We start from the raw sequence: 16556 nt of genomic DNA, 5'->3' as shown, positions 1-16556 counted from the left end.
CAAATATTATAAATTAAATTTATATAATTGTTTTGTAAGAGAGTATAAAAGAATCTTCATTTATATTATAATAAAAGAAGAAACGAAAATGAAATATGATTTCTATCTAACAAGTATCATTTAATTTAATATACCAAAAATAAAAGTATAAGAATCAAAAACATACAATGGTATATTATATTAATGAGTGTTTGAGAGAATCATAACATGAAAATAAAAATTTTAACGCATAAAACTTTGTTTTCAATATTTATTGAAAATAAGGTAAGTGTTGGGATTGTTATCAAACGACTATCATTTAATATACCAAAAGTAATAAAGTAATTGAAATTAAAGCATATTATACAAATGGTATATTAATGAGTGTTTGAGAGAATCATAACATGAAAATAAAAATTTGAACGCATAAAACTTTGTTTTCAATATTTATTGAAAATAAGGTAAGTGTTGGGATTGTTATCAAACGACTATCATTTAATATACCAAAAGTAATAAAGTAATTGAAATTAAAGCATATTATACAATATGGTATATTAATGAGTGTTTGAGAGAATCATAACATGAAAATAAAACTTTGAACGCATAAAACTTTGTTTTCAATATTTATTGAAAATAAGGTAAGTGTTGGGATTGTTATCAAACGATTATCATTTAATATACCAAAGTAATAAAGTAATTGAATTAAAATCATATTATACAATATGGTATAATAGTATATCAAGTGTTTTAATAACATGAAAATAAAAATGTTAACCAAAATACTTTGCTTGCAATATTAAATGAAGAAGTAGTGAATTTTCATATAAGTATTAAATGTATAAAGTCTATGAAGTAATAAATTTTCATATAAGTATTAATTGTATAAAGTCTATGAAGTAATAAATTTTCATATAAGTATTAAATGTATAAAGTCTATGAAGTAATAAATTTTCATATAAGTATTAATTGTATAAAGTCTGTGAAGTAATAAATTTTCATATAAGTATTAATTGTATAAAGTCTATGAAGTAATAAATTTTCATATAAGTAGTAAATGTATAAAGTCTATGAAGTAATAAATTTTCATATAAGTATTAATTGTATAAAGTCTATGAAGTAATAAATTTTCATATAAGTATTAAATGTATAAAGTCTATGAAGTAATAAATTTTCATATAAGTATTAAAGTATAAAGTCTATGAAGTAATAAATTTTCATATAAGTATTAATTGTATAAAGTCTATGAAGTAATAAATTTTCATATAAGTATTAATTGTATAAAGTCTATGAAGTAATAAATTTTCATATAAGTATTAATTGTATAAAGTCTATGAAGTAATAAATTTTCATATAAGTATTAATTGCATAAAGTCTATGAAGTAATAAATTTTCATATAAGTATTAATTGTATAAAGCCTATGAAGTAATAAATTTTCATATAAGTACTAATTGTATAAAGTCTATGAAGTAATAAATTTTCATATAAGTATTAATTGTATAAAGTCTATGAAGTAATAAATTTTCATAAGTAGTAAATGTATAAAGTCTATGAAGTAATAAATTTTCATATAAGTATTAATTGTATAAAGTCTATGAAGTAATAAATTTTCATATAAGTATTAATTGTATAAAGTCTATGAAGTAATCAATTTTCATATAAGTATTAAATGTATAAAGTCTATGAAGTAATAAATTTTCATATAAGTATTAATTGTATAAAGTCTATGAAGTAATAAATTTTCATATAAGTATTAAATGTATAAAGTCTATGAAGTAATAAATTTTCATATAAGTATTAATTGTATAAAGTCTATGAAGTAATAAATTTTCATATAAGTATTAATTGTATAAAGTCTATGAAGTAATAAATTTTCATATAAGTACTAAATGTATAAAGTCTATGAAGTAATAAATTTTCATATAAGTACTAAATGTATAAAGTCTATGAAGTAATAAATTTTCATATAAGTAGTAAATGTATAAAGTCTATGAAGTAATAAATTTTCATATAAGTATTAATTGTATAAAGTCTATGAAGTAATAAATTTTCATATAAGTATTAAATGTATAAAGTCTATGAAGTAATAAATTTTCATATAAGTATTAAAGTATAAAGTCTATGAAGTAATAAATTTTCATATAAGTATTAATTGTATAAAGTCTATGAAGTAATAAAAATGGAATGTCTATTTGAGCGGGGGTGTTGCAGTTGGGATCTGCTAGCTTTAGGTGTGAAACCTTTTGCCAATGCTTGCTATTTATATGATAGCTTGGAAGCATATTTGTTAGTTGCGGTAAGACTATAGCTTCTGCTTTAATTCTCTTATCCGCTTGGGGGGAAATTAGAGTAATGGGATTATTGTGAACTGAGGTATTCGTTTGAGATTTCCTCAACCTGAGTGGTCATGGTGGTAACTGGTTCCGACACTAGTCCACTTAGGATCCACCCAAAAATAGTATTTTGTGCCAATAGTTTGTTTGAAATTTTCTCAACACCCTCGCGTATTAGTTGAGATATGAGATCGCTGCCTAATAGAATGTCTATTTGAGCGGGGGTGTTGCAGTTGGGATCTGCTAGCTTTAGGTGTGAAACCTTTTCTCAATGCTTGCTATTTATATGATAGCTTGGAAGCATATTTGTTAGTTGCGGTAAGACTATAGCTTCTGCTTTAATTCTCTTATCCGCTTGGGGGGAAATTAGAGTAATGGGATTATTGTGAACTGAGGTATTCGTTTGAGATTTCCTCAACCTGAGTGGTCATGGTGGTAACTGGTTCCGAAAGTAGTCCACTTAGGATCCACCCAAAAATAGTATTTTGTGCAAATAGTTTGTTTAAAATTTTCTCAACACCCTCGAGTATTATCTGAGGAATGAGATCGATGCCTAATAGAATGTCTATTTGAGCGGGGGTGTTGCAGTTGGGATCTGTTAGCTTTAGGTGTGAAACCTTTTGCCAATGCTTGCTATTTATATGATAGCTTGGAAGCATATTTGTTAGTTGCGGTAAGACTATAGCTTCTGCTTTAAATGGGATTATTGTGAACTGAGGTATTCGTTTGAGATTTCCTCAACCTGAGTGGTCATGGTGGTACCTGGTTCCGACACTAGTCCACTTAGGATCCACCCAAAAATAGTATTTTGTGCCAATAGTTTGTTTGAAATTTTCTCAACACCCTCGAGTATTATCTGAGGTATGAGATCGCTGCCTAATAGAATGTCTATTTGAGCGGGGGTGTTGCAGTTGGGATCTGCTAGCTTTAGGTGTGAAACCTTTTGCCAATGCTTGCTATTTATATGATAGCTTGGAAGCATATTTGTTAGTTGCGGTAAGACTATAGCTTCTGCTTTAATTCTCTTATCCGCTTAAGGGAAAATTAGAGTAATGGGATTATTGTGAACTGAGGTATTCGTTTGAGATTTCCTCAACCTGAGTGGTCATGGTGGTAACTGGTTCCGAAACTAGTCCACTTAGGATCCACCCAAAAATAGTATTTTGTGCCAATAGTCTGTTTGAAATTTTCTCAACACCCTCGAATATTATCTGAGGTATGAGATCGTTGCCTAATAGAATGTCTATTTGAGCGGGGGTGTTGCAGTTGGGATCTGCTAGCTTTAGGTGTGAAACCTTTTGCCAATGCTTGCTATTTATATGATAGCTTGGAAGCATATTTGTTAGTTGCGGTAAGACTATAGCTTCTGCTTTAAATGGGATTATTGTGAACTGAGGTATTCGTTTGAGATTTCCTCAACCTGAGTGGTCATGGTGGTACCTGGTTCCGACACTAGTCGACTTAGGATCCACCCAAAAATAGTATTTTGTGCCAATAGTTTGTTTGAAATTTTCTCAACACCCTCGAGTATTATCTGAGGTATGAGATCGCTGCCTAATAGAATGTCTATTTGAGCGGGGGTGTTGCAGTTGGGATCTGCTAGCTTTAGGTGTGAAACCTTTTGCCAATGCTTGCTATTTATATGATAGCTTGGAAGCATATTTGTTAGTTGCGGTAAGACTATAGCTTCTGCTTTAATTCTCTTATCCGCTTGGGGGGAAATTAGAGTAATGGGATTATTGTGAACTGAGGTATTCGTTTGAGATTTCCTCAACCTGAGTGGTCATGGTGGTAACTGGTTCCGACACTAGTCCACTTAGGATCCACCCAAAAATAGTATTTTGTGCCAATAGTTTGTTTGAAATTTTCTCAACACCCTCGAGTATTAGTTGAGATATGAGATCGCTGCCTAATAGAATGTCTATTTGAGCGGGGGTGTTGCAGTTGGGATCTGCTAGCTTTAGGTGTGAAACCTTTTCTCAATGCTTGCTATTTATATGATAGCTTGGAAGCATATTTGTTAGTTGCGGTAAGACTATAGCTTCTGCTTTAATTCTCTTATCCGCTTGGGGGGAAATTAGAGTAATGGGATTATTGTGAACTGAGGTATTCGTTTGAGATTTCCTCAACCTGAGTGGTCATGGTGGTAACTGGTTCCGAAAGTAGTCCACTTAGGATCCACCCAAAAATAGTATTTTGTGCAAATAGTTTGTTTAAAATTTTCTCAACACCCTCGAGTATTATCTGAGGAATGAGATCGATACCTAATAGAATGTCTATTTGAGCGGGGGTGTTGCAGTTGGGATCTGTTAGCTTTAGGTGTGAAACCTTTTTCCAATGCTTGCTATTTATATGATAGCTTGGAAGCATATTTGTTAGTTGCGGTAAGACTATAGCTTCTGCTTTAAATGGGATTATTGTGAACTGAGGTATTCGTTTGAGATTTCCTCAACCTGAGTGGTCATGGTGGTACCTGGTTCCGACACTAGTCCACTTAGGATCCACCCAAAAATAGTATTTTGTGCCAATAGTTTGTTTGAAATTTTCTCAACACCCTCGAGTATTATCTGAGGTATGAGATCGCTGCCTAATAGAATGTCTATTTGAGCGGGGGTGTTGCAGTTGGGATCTGCTAGCTTTAGGTGTGAAACCTTTTGCCAATGCTTGCTATTTATATGATAGCTTGGAAGCATATTTGTTAGTTGCGGTAAGACTATAGCTTCTGCTTTAATTCTCTTATCCGCTTAAGGGGAAATTAGAGTAATGGGATTATTGTGAACTGAGGTATTCGTTTGAGATTTCCTCAACCTGAGTGGTCATGGTGGTAACTGGTTCCGAAACTAGTTAACTTAGGATCCACCCAAAAATAGTATTTTGTGCCAATAGTCTGTTTGAAATTTTCTCAACACCCTCGAATATTATCTGAGGTATGAGATCGTTGCCTAATAGAATGTCTATTTGAGCGGAGGTGTTGCAGTTGGGATCTGCTAGCTTTAGTTGTGAAACCTTTTGCCAATGCTTGCTATTTATATGATAGCTTGGAAGCATATTTGTTAGTTGCGGTAAGACTATAGCTTCTGCTTTAATTCTCTTATCCGCTTGGGGGGAAATTAGAGTAATGGGATTATTGTGAACTAAGGTATTCGTTTGAGATTTCCTCAACCTGAGTGGTCATGGTGGTAACTGGTTCCGAAAGTAGTCCACTTAGGATCCACCCAAAAATAGTATTTTGTGCCAATAGTTTGTTTGAAATTTTCTCAACACCCTCGAGTATTATCTGAGGTATGAGATCGCTGCCTAATAGAATGTCTATTTGAGCGGGGGTGTTGCAGTTGGGATCTGCTAGCTTAAGGTGTGAAACCTTTTGCCAATGCTTGCTATTTATAATAGACTAAGACTATAGCTTCTGCTTTAATTCTCTTATCCGCTTGGGGGGAAATTAGAGTAATGGGATTATTGTGAACTGAGGTATTCGTTTGAGATTTCCTCAACCTGAGTGGTCATGGTGGTAACTGGTTCCGACACTAGTCCACTTAGGATCCACCCAAAAATAGTATTTTGTGCCAATAGTTTGTTTGAAATTTTCTCAACACCCTCGAGTATTATCTGAGGTATGAGATCGCTGCCTAATAGAATGTCTATTTGAGCGGGGGTGTTGCAGTTGGGATCTGCTAGCTTTAGGTGTGAAACCTTTTCTCAATGCTTGCTATTTATATGATAGCTTGGAAGCATATTTGTTAGTTGCGGTAAGACTATAGCTTCTGCTTTAATTCTCTTATCCGCTTGGACGGAAATTAGAGTAATGGGATTATTGTGAACTGAGGTATTCGGTTGAGATTTCCTCAACCAGAGTGGTCATGGTGGTAACTGGTTCCGAAACTAGTCCACTTAGGATCCACCCAAAAATAGTATTTTGTGCCAATAGTTTGTTTGAAATTTTCTCAACACCCTCGAGTATTATCTGAGGTATGAGATCGCTGCCTAATAGAATGTCTATTTGAGCGGGGGTGTTGCAGTTGGGATCTGCTAGCTTTAGGTGTGAAACCTTTTGCCAATGCTTGCTATTTATATGATAGCTTGGAAGCATATTTGTTAGTTGCGGTAAGACTATAGCTTCTGCTTTAATTCTCTTATCCGCTTGGGGGGAAATTAGAGTAATGGGATTATTGTGAACTGAGGTATTCGTTTGAGATTTCCTTAACCTGAGTGGTCATGGTGGTAACTGGTTCCGACACTAGTCCACTTAGGATCCACCCAAAAATAGAATTTTGTGCCAATAGTTTGTTTGAAATTTTCTCAACACCCTCGAGTATTATCTGAGGTATGAGATCGCTGCCTAATAGAATGTCTATTTGAGCGGGGGTGTTGCAGTTGGGATCTGCTAGCTTTAGGTGTGAAACCTTTTCTCAATGCTTGCTATTTATATGATAGCTTGGAAGCATATTTGTTAGTTGCGGTAAGACTATAGCTTCTGCTTTAATTCTCTTATCCGCTTGGAGGGAAATTAGAGTAATGGGATTATTGTGAACTGAGGTATTCGTTTGAGATTTCCTCAACCTGAGTGGTCATGGTGGTAACTGGTTCCGAAAGTAGTCCACTTAGGATCCACCCAAAAATAGTATTTTGTGCAAATAGTTTGTTTAAAATTTTCTCAACACCCTCGAGTATTATCTGAGGAATGAGATCGATGCCTAATAGAATGTCTATTTGAGCGGGGGTGTTGCAGTTGGGATCTGTTAGCTTTAGGTGTGAAACCTTTTGCCAATGCTTGCTATTTATATGATAGCTTGGAAGCATATTTGTTAGTTGCGGTAAGACTATAGCTTCTGCTTTAAATGGGATTATTGTGAACTGAGGTATTCGTTTGAGATTTCCTCAACCTGAGTGGTCATGGTGGTACCTGGTTCCGACACTAGTCCACTTAGGATCCACCCAAAAATAGTATTTTGTGCCAATAGTTTGTTTGAAATTTTCTCAACACCCTCGAGTATTATCTGAGGTATGAGATCGCTGCCTAATAGAATGTCTATTTGAGCGGGGGTGTTGCAGTTGGGATCTGCTAGCTTTAGGTGTGAAACCTTTTGCCAATGCTTGCTATTTATATGATAGCTTGGAAGCATATTTGTTAGTTGCGGTAAGACTATAGCTTCTGCTTTAATTCTCTTATCCGCTTAAGGGGAAATTAGAGTAATGGGATTATTGTGAACTGAGGTATTCGTTTGAGATTTCCTCAACCTGAGTGGTCATGGTGGTAACTGGTTCCGAAACTAGTCCACTTAGGATCCACCCAAAAATAGTATTTTGTGCCAATAGTCTGTTTGAAATTTTCTCAACACCCTCGAATATTATCTGAGGTATGAGATCGTTGCCTAATAGAATGTCTATTTGAGCGGGGGTGTTGCAGTTGGGATCTGCTAGCTTTAGGTGTGAAACCTTTTGCCAATGCTTGCTATTTATATGATAGCTTGGAAGCATATTTGTTAGTTGCGGTAAGACTATAGCTTCTGCTTTAAATGGGATTATTGTGAACTGAGGTATTCGTTTGAGATTTCCTCAACATGAGTGGTCATGGTGGTACCTGGTTCCGACACTAGTCGACTTAGGATCCACCCAAAAATAGTATTTTGTGCCAATAGTTTGTTTGAAATTTTCTCAACACCCTCGAGTATTATCTGAGGTATGAGATCGCTGCCTAATAGAATGTCTATTTGAGCGGGGGTGTTGCAGTTGGGATCTGCTAGCTTTAGGTGTGAAACCTTTTGCCAATGCTTGCTATTTATATGATAGCTTGGAAGCATATTTGTTAGTTGCGGTAAGACTATAGCTTCTGCTTTAATTCTCTTATCCGCTTGGGGGGAAATTAGAGTAATGGGATTATTGTGAACTGAGGTATTCGTTTGAGATTTCCTCAACCTGAGTGGTCATGGTGGTAACTGGTTCCGACACTAGTCCACTTAGGATCCACCCAAAAATAGTATTTTGTGCCAATAGTTTGTTTGAAATTTTCTCAACACCCTCGAGTATTAGTTGAGATATGAGATCGCTGCCTAATAGAATGTCTATTTGAGCGGGGGTGTTGCAGTTGGGATCTGCTAGCTTTAGGTGTGAAACCTTTTGCCAATGCTTGCTATTTATATGATAGCTTGGAAGCATATTTGTTAGTTGCGGTAAGACTATAGCTTCTGCTTTAATTCTCTTATCCGCTTAAGGGGAAATTAGAGTAATGGGATTATTGTGAACTGAGGTATTCGTTTGAGATTTCCTCAACCTGAGTGGTCATGGTGGTAACTGGTTCCGAAACTAGTCCACTTAGGATCCACCCAAAAATAGTATTTTGTGCCAATAGTCTGTTTGAAATTTTCTCAACACCCTCGAATATTATCTGAGGTATGAGATCGTTGCCTAATAGAATGTCTATTTGAGCGGAGGTGTTGCAGTTGGGATCTGCTAGCTTTAGTTGTGAAACCTTTTGCCAATGCTTGCTATTTATATGATAGCTTGGAAGCATATTTGTTAGTTGCGGTAAGACTATAGCTTCTGCTTTAATTCTCTTATCCGCTTGGGGGGAAATTAGAGTAATGGGATTATTGTGAACTAAGGTATTCGTTTGAGATTTCCTCAACCTGAGTGGTCATGGTGGTAACTGGTTCCGAAAGTAGTCCACTTAGGATCCACCCAAAAATAGTATTTTGTGCCAATAGTTTGTTTGAAATTTTCTCAACACCCTCGAGTATTATCTGAGGTATGAGATCGCTGCCTAATAGAATGTCTATTTGAGCGGGGGTGTTGCAGTTGGGATCTGCTAGCTTAAGGTGTGAAACCTTTTGCCAATGCTTGCTATTTATAATAGACTAAGACTATAGCTTCTGCTTTAATTCTCTTATCCGCTTGGGGGGAAATTAGAGTAATGGGATTATTGTGAACTGAGGTATTCGTTTGAGATTTCCTCAACCTGAGTGGTCATGGTGGTAACTGGTTCCGACACTAGTCCACTTAGGATCCACCCAAAAATAGTATTTTGTGCCAATAGTTTGTTTGAAATTTTCTCAACACCCTCGAGTATTATCTGAGGTATGAGATCGCTGCCTAATAGAATGTCTATTTGAGCGGGGGTGTTGCAGTTGGGATCTGCTAGCTTTAGGTGTGAAACCTTTTCTCAATGCTTGCTATTTATATGATAGCTTGGAAGCATATTTGTTAGTTGCGGTAAGACTATAGCTTCTGCTTTAATTCTCTTATCCGCTTGGAGGGAAATTAGAGTAATGGGATTATTGTGAACTGAGGTATTCGGTTGAGATTTCCTCAACCAGAGTGGTCATGGTGGTAACTGGTTCCGAAACTAGTCCACTTAGGATCCACCCAAAAATAGTATTTTGTGCCAATAGTTTGTTTGAAATTTTCTCAACACCCTCGAGTATTATCTGAGGTATGAGATCGCTGCCTAATAGAATGTCTATTTGAGCGGGGGTGTTGCAGTTGGGATCTGCTAGCTTTAGGTGTGAAACCTTTTGCCAATGCTTGCTATTTATATGATAGCTTGGAAGCATATTTGTTAGTTGCGGTAAGACTATAGCTTCTGCTTTAATTCTCTTATCCGCTTGGGGGGAAATTAGAGTAATGGGATTATTGTGAACTGAGGTATTCTTTTGAGATTTCCTCAACCTGAGTGGTCATGGTGGTAACTCGTTCCGTAGCTAGTCCACTTAGGATTCACCCAAAAATAGTATTTTGTGCCAATAGTTTGTTTGAAATTTTCTCAACACCCTCGAGTATTATCTGAGGTATGAGATCGCTGCCTAATAGAATGTCTATTTGAGCGGGCGTGTTGCAGTTGGGATCTGCTAGTTTTAGGTGTGAAACCTTTTGCCAATGCTTGCTATTTATATGATAGCTTGGAAGCATATTTGTTAGTTGCGGTAAGACTATAGCTTCTGCTTTAATTCTCTTATCCGCTTAAGGGGAAATTAGAGTAATGGGATTATTGTGAACTGAGGTATTCGTTTGAGATTTCCTCAACCTGAGTGGTCATGGTGGTAACTGGTTCCGAAAGTAGTCCACTTAGGATCCACCCAAAAATAGTATTTTGTGCCAATAGTTTGTTTGAAATTTTCTCAACACCCTCGAGTATTATCTGAGGTATGAGATCGCTGCCTAATAGAATGTTTATTTGAGCGGGGGTGTTGCAGTTGGGATCTGCTAGCTTTAGGTGTGAAACCTTTTGCCAATGCTTGCTATTTATATGATAGCTTGGAAGCATATTTGTTAGTTGCGGTAAGACTATAGCTTCTGCTTTAATTCTCTTATCCGCTTAAGGGGAAATTAGAGTAATGGGATTATTGTGAACTGAGGTATTCGTTTGAGATTTCCTCAACCTGAGTGGTCATGGTGGTAACTGGTTCCGACACTAGTCCACTTAGGATCCACCCAAAAATAGAATTTTGTGCCAATAGTTTGTTTGAAATTTTCTCAACACCCTCGAGTATTATCTGAGGTATGAGATCGCTGCCTAATAGAATGTCTATTTGAGCGGGGGTGTTGCAGTTGGGATCTGCTAGCTTTAGGTGTGAAACCTTTTCTCAATGCTTGCTATTTATATGATAGCTTGGAAGCATATTTGTTAGTTGCGGTAAGACTATAGCTTCTGCTTTAATTCTCTTATCCGCTTGGAGGGAAATTAGAGTAATGGGATTATTGTGAACTGAGGTATTCGTTTGAGATTTCCTCAACCAGAGTGGTCATGGTGGTAACTGGTTCCGAAACTAGTCCACTTAGGATCCACCCAAAAATAGTATTTTGTGCCAATAGTTTGTTTGAAATTTTCTCAACACCCTCGAGTATTATCTGAGGTATGAGATCGCTGCCTAATAGAATGTCTATTTGAGCGGGGGTGTTGCAGTTGGGATCTGCTAGCTTTAGGTGTGAAACCTTTTGCCAATGCTTGCTATTTATATGATAGCTTGGAAGCATATTTGTTAGTTGCGGTAAGACTATAGCTTCTGCTTTAATTCTCTTATCCGCTTGGGGGGAAATTAAAGTAATGGGATTATTGTGAACTGAGGTATTCTTTTGAGATTTCCTCAACCTGAGTGGTCATGGTGGTAACTGGTTCCGTAGCTAGTCCACTTAGGATTCACCCAAAAATAGTATTTTGTGCCAATAGTTTGTTTGAAATTTTCTCAACACCCTCGAGTATTATCTGAGGTATGAGATCGCTGCCTAATAGAATGTCTATTTGAGCGGGCGTGTTGCAGTTGGGATCTGCTAGTTTTAGGTGTGAAACCTTTTGCCAATGCTTGCTATTTATATGATAGCTTGGAAGCATATTTGTTAGTTGCGGTAAGACTATAGCTTCTGCTTTAATTCTCTTATCCGCTTGGGGGGAAATTAAAGTAATGGGATTATTGTGAACTGAGGTATTCGTTTGAGATTTCCTCAACCTGAGTGGTCATGGTGGTAACTGGTTCCGAAACTAGTCCACTTAGGATCCACCCAAAAATAGTATTTTGTGCCAATAGTTTGTTTGAAATTTTCTCAACACCCTCGAGTATTATCTGAGGTATGAGATCGCTGCCTAATAGAATGTCTATTTGAGCGGGGGTGTTGCAGTTGGGATCTGCTAGCTTTAGGTGTGAAACCTTTTGCCAATGCTTGCTATTTATATGATAGCTTGGAAGCATATTTGTTAGTTGCGGTAAGACTATAGCTTCTGCTTTAATTCTCTTATCCGCTTGGGGGGAAATTAGAGTAATGGGATTATTGTGAACTGAGGTATTCGTTTGAGATTTCCTCAACCTGAGTGGTCATGGTGGTAACTGGTTCCGTAGCTAGTCCACTTAGGATAGTCCACTTAGTCCACTTAGGGATTATTGTGAACTGAGGTATTCGTTTGAGATTTCCTCAACCAGAGTGGTCATGGTGGTAACTGGTTCCGAAACTAGTCCACTTAGGATTCACCCAAAAATAGTATTTTGTGCCAATAGTTTGTTTGAAATTTTCTCAACACCCTCGAGTATTATCTGAGGTATGAGATCGCTGCCTAATAGAATGTCTATTTGAGCGGGGGTGTTGCAGTTGGGATCTGCTAGCTTCAGGTGTGAAACCTTTTGCCAATGCTTGCTATTTATATGATAGCTTGGAAGCATATTTGTTAGTTGCGGTAAGACTATAGCTTCTGCTTTAATTCTCTTATCCGCTTGGGGGGAAATTAAAGTAATGGGATTATTGTGAACTGAGGTATTCTTTTGAGATTTCCTCAACCTGAGTGGTCATGGTGGTAACTGGTTCCGTAGCTAGTCCACTTAGGATTCACCCAAAAATAGTATTTTGTGCCAATAGTTTGTTTGAAATTTTCTCAACACCCTCGAGTATTATCTGAGGTATGAGATCGCTGCCTAATAGAATGTCTATTTGAGCGGGCGGGTTGCAGTTGGGATCTGCTAGTTTTAGGTGTGAAACCTTTTGCCAATGCTTGCTATTTATATGATAGCTTGGAAGCATATTTGTTAGTTGCGGTAAGACTATAGCTTCTGCTTTAATTCTCTTATCCGCTTGGGGGGAAATTAAAGTAATGGGATTATTGTGAACTGAGGTATTCGTTTGAGATTTCCTCAACCTGAGTGGTCATGGTGGTAACTGGTTCCGAAACTAGTCCACTTAGGATCCACCCAAAAATAGTATTTTGTGCCAATAGTTTGTTTGAAATTTTCTCAACACCCTCGAGTATTATCTGAGGTATGAGATCGCTGCCTAATAGAATGTCTATTTGAGCGGGGGTGTTGCAGTTGGGATCTGCTAGCTTTAGGTGTGAAACCTTTTGCCAATGCTTGCTATTTATATGATAGCTTGGAAGCATATTTGTTAGTTGCGGTAAGACTATAGCTTCTGCTTTAATTCTCTTATCCGCTAAGGGGGAAATTAGAGTAATGGGATTATTGTGAACTGAGGTATTCGTTTGAGATTTCCTCAACCTGAGTGGTCATGGTGGTAACTGGTTCCGTAGCTAGTCCACTTAGGATTCACCCAAAAATAGTATTTTGTGCCAATAGTTTGTTTGAAATTTTCTCAACACCCTCGAGTATTATCTGAGGTATGAGATCGCTGCCTAATAGAATGTCTATTTGAGCGAGGGTGTTGCAGTTGGGATCTGCCAGCTTTAGGTGTGAAACCTTTTGCCAATGCTTGCTATTTATATGATAGCTTGGAAGCATATTTGTTAGTTGCGGTAAGACTATAGCTTCTGCTTTAATTCTCTTATCCGCTAAGGGGGAAATTAGAGTAATGAGATTATTGTGAACTGAGGTATTCGTTTGAGATTTCCTCAACCTGAGTGGTCATGGTGGTAACTGGTTCCGAAACTAGTCCACTTAGGATCCACCCAAAAATAGTATTTTGTGCCAATAGTTTCTTTGAAATTTTCTCAACACCCTCGAGTATTATATGAGGTATGAGATCGCTGTCTAATAGAATGTCTATTTGAGCGGGGGTGTTGCAGTTGGGATCTGCTAGCTTTAGGTGTGAAACCTTTTGTCAATGCTTGCTATTTATATGATAGCTTGGAAGCATATTTGTTAGTTGCGGTAAGACTATAGCTTCTGCTTTAATTCTCTTATCCGCTTGGGGGGAAATTAGAGTAATGGGATTATTGTGAACTGAGGTATTCGTTTGAGATTTCCTCAACCTGAGTGGTCATGGTGGTAACTGGTTCCGTAGCTAGTCCACTTAGGATTCACCCAAAAATAGTATTTTGTGCCAATAGTTTGTTTGAAATTTTCTCAACACCCTCGAGTATTATCTGAGGTATGAGATCGCTGCCTAATAGAATGTCTATTTGAGCGGGGGTGTTGCAGTTGGGATCTGCTAGTTTTAGGTGTGAAACCTTTTGCCAATGCTTGCTATTTATATGATAGCTTGGAAGCATATTTGTTAATTGCGGTAAGACTATAGCTTCTGCTTTAATTCTCTTATCCGCTTGGGGGGAAATTAAAGTAATGGGATTATTGTGAACTGAGGTATTCGTTTGAGATTTCCTCAACCTGAGTGGTCATGGTGGTAACTGGTTCCGTAGCTAGTCCACTTAGGATTCACCCAAAAATAGTATTTTGTGCCAATAGTTTGTTTGAAATTTTCTCAACACCCTCGAGTATTATCTGAGGTATGAGATCGCTGCCTAATAGAATGTCTATTTGAGCGGGGGTGTTGCAGTTGGGATCTGCTAGCTTTAGGTGTGAAACCTTTTGCCAATGCTTGCTATTTATATGATAGCTTGGAAGCATATTTGTTAGTTGCGGTAAGACTATAGCTTCTGCTTTAATTCTCTTATCCGCTTGGTGGGAAATTAGAGTAATGGGATTATTGTGAACTGAGGTATTCTTTTGAGATTTCCTCAACCTGAGTGGTCATGGTGGTAACTCGTTCCGTAGCTAGTCCACTTAGGATTCACCCAAAAATAGTATTTTGTGCCAATAGTTTGTTTGAAATTTTCTCAACACCCTCGAGTATTATCTGAGGTATGAGGTCGCTGCCTAATAGAATGTCTATTTGAGCGGGGGTGTTGCAGTTGGGATCTGCTAGCTTTAGGTGTGAAACCTTTTGCCAATGCTTGCTATTTATATGATAGCTTGGAAGCATATTTGTTAGTTGCGGTAAGACTATAGCTTCTGCTTTAATTCTCTTATCCGCTTGGGGGGAAATTAGAGTAATGGGATTATTGTGAACTGAGGTATTCTTTTGAGATTTCCTCAACCTGAGTGGTCATGGTGGTAACTCGTTCCGTAGCTAGTCCACTTAGGATTCACCCAAAAATAGTATTTTGTGCCAATAGTTTGTTTGAAATTTTCTCAACACCCTCGAGTATTATCTGAGGTATGAGATGGCTGCCTAATAGAATGTCTATTTGACCGGGCGTGTTGCAGTTGGGATCTGCTAGTTTTAGGTGTGAAACCTTTTGCCAATGCTTGCTATTTATATGATAGCTTGGAAGCATATTTGTTAGTTGCGGTAAGACTATAGCTTCGGCTTTAATTCTCTTATCCGCTTAAGGGGAAATTAGAGTAATGGGATTATTGTGAACTGAGGTATTCGTTTGAGATTTCCTCAACCTGAGTGGTCATGGTGGTAACTGGTTCCGAAAGTAGTCCACTTAGGATCCACCCAAAAATAGTATTTTGTGCCAATAGTTTGTTTGAAATTTTCTCAACACCCTCGAGTATTATCTGAGGTATGAGATCGCTGCCTAATAGAATGTCTATTTGAGCGGGGGTGTTGCAGTTGGGATCTGCTAGCTTTAGGTGTGAAACCTTTTCTCAATGCTTGCTATTTATATGATAGCTTGGAAGCATATTTGTTAGTTGCGGTAAGACTATAGCTTCTGCTTTAATTCTCTTATCCGCTTAAGGGGAAATTAGAGTAATGGGATTATTGTGAACTGAGGTATTCGTTTGAGATTTCCTCAACCTGAGTGGTCATGGTGGTAACTGGTTCCGAAACTAGTCCACTTAGGATCCACCCAAAAATAGTATTTTGTGCCAATAGTCTGTTTGAAATTTTCTCAACACCCTCGAATATTATCTGAGGTATGAGATCGTTGCCTAATAGAATGTCTATTTGAGCGGAGGTGTTGCAGTTGGGATCTGCTAGCTTTAGTTGTGAAACCTTTTGCCAATGCTTGCTATTTATATGATAGCTTGGAAGCATATTTGTTAGTTGCGGTAAGACTATAGCTTCTGCTTTAATTCTCTTATCCGCTTGGGGGGAAATTAGAGTAATGGGATTATTGTGAACTAAGGTATTCGTTTGAGATTTCCTCAACCTGAGTGGTCATGGTGGTAACTGGTTCCGAAAGTAGTCCACTTAGGATCCACCCAAAAATAGTATTTTGTGCCAATAGTTTGTTTGAAATTTTCTCAACACCCTCGAGTATTATCTGAGGTATGAGATCGCTGCCTAATAGAATGTCTATTTGAGCGGGGGTGTTGCAGTTGGGATCTGCTAGCTTAAGGTGTGAAACCTTTTGCCAATGCTTGCTATTTATAATAGACTAAGACTATAGCTTCTGCTTTAATTCTCTTATCCGCTTGGGGGGAAATTAGAGTAATGGGATTATTGTGAACTGAGGTATTCGTTTGAGATTTCCTCAACCTGAGTGGTCATGGTGGTAACTGGTTCCGACACTAGTCCACTTAGGATCCACCCAAAAATAGTATTTTGTGCCAATAGTTTGTTTGAAATTTTCTCAACACCCTCGAGTA

Source organism: Bactrocera oleae, chromosome X, assembly GCF_042242935.1.
Source record: "Bactrocera oleae isolate idBacOlea1 chromosome X, idBacOlea1, whole genome shotgun sequence".
Lineage (NCBI taxonomy): Eukaryota > Metazoa > Arthropoda > Insecta > Diptera > Tephritidae > Bactrocera > Bactrocera oleae.
This window is presented reverse-complemented; position numbering follows the sequence as displayed.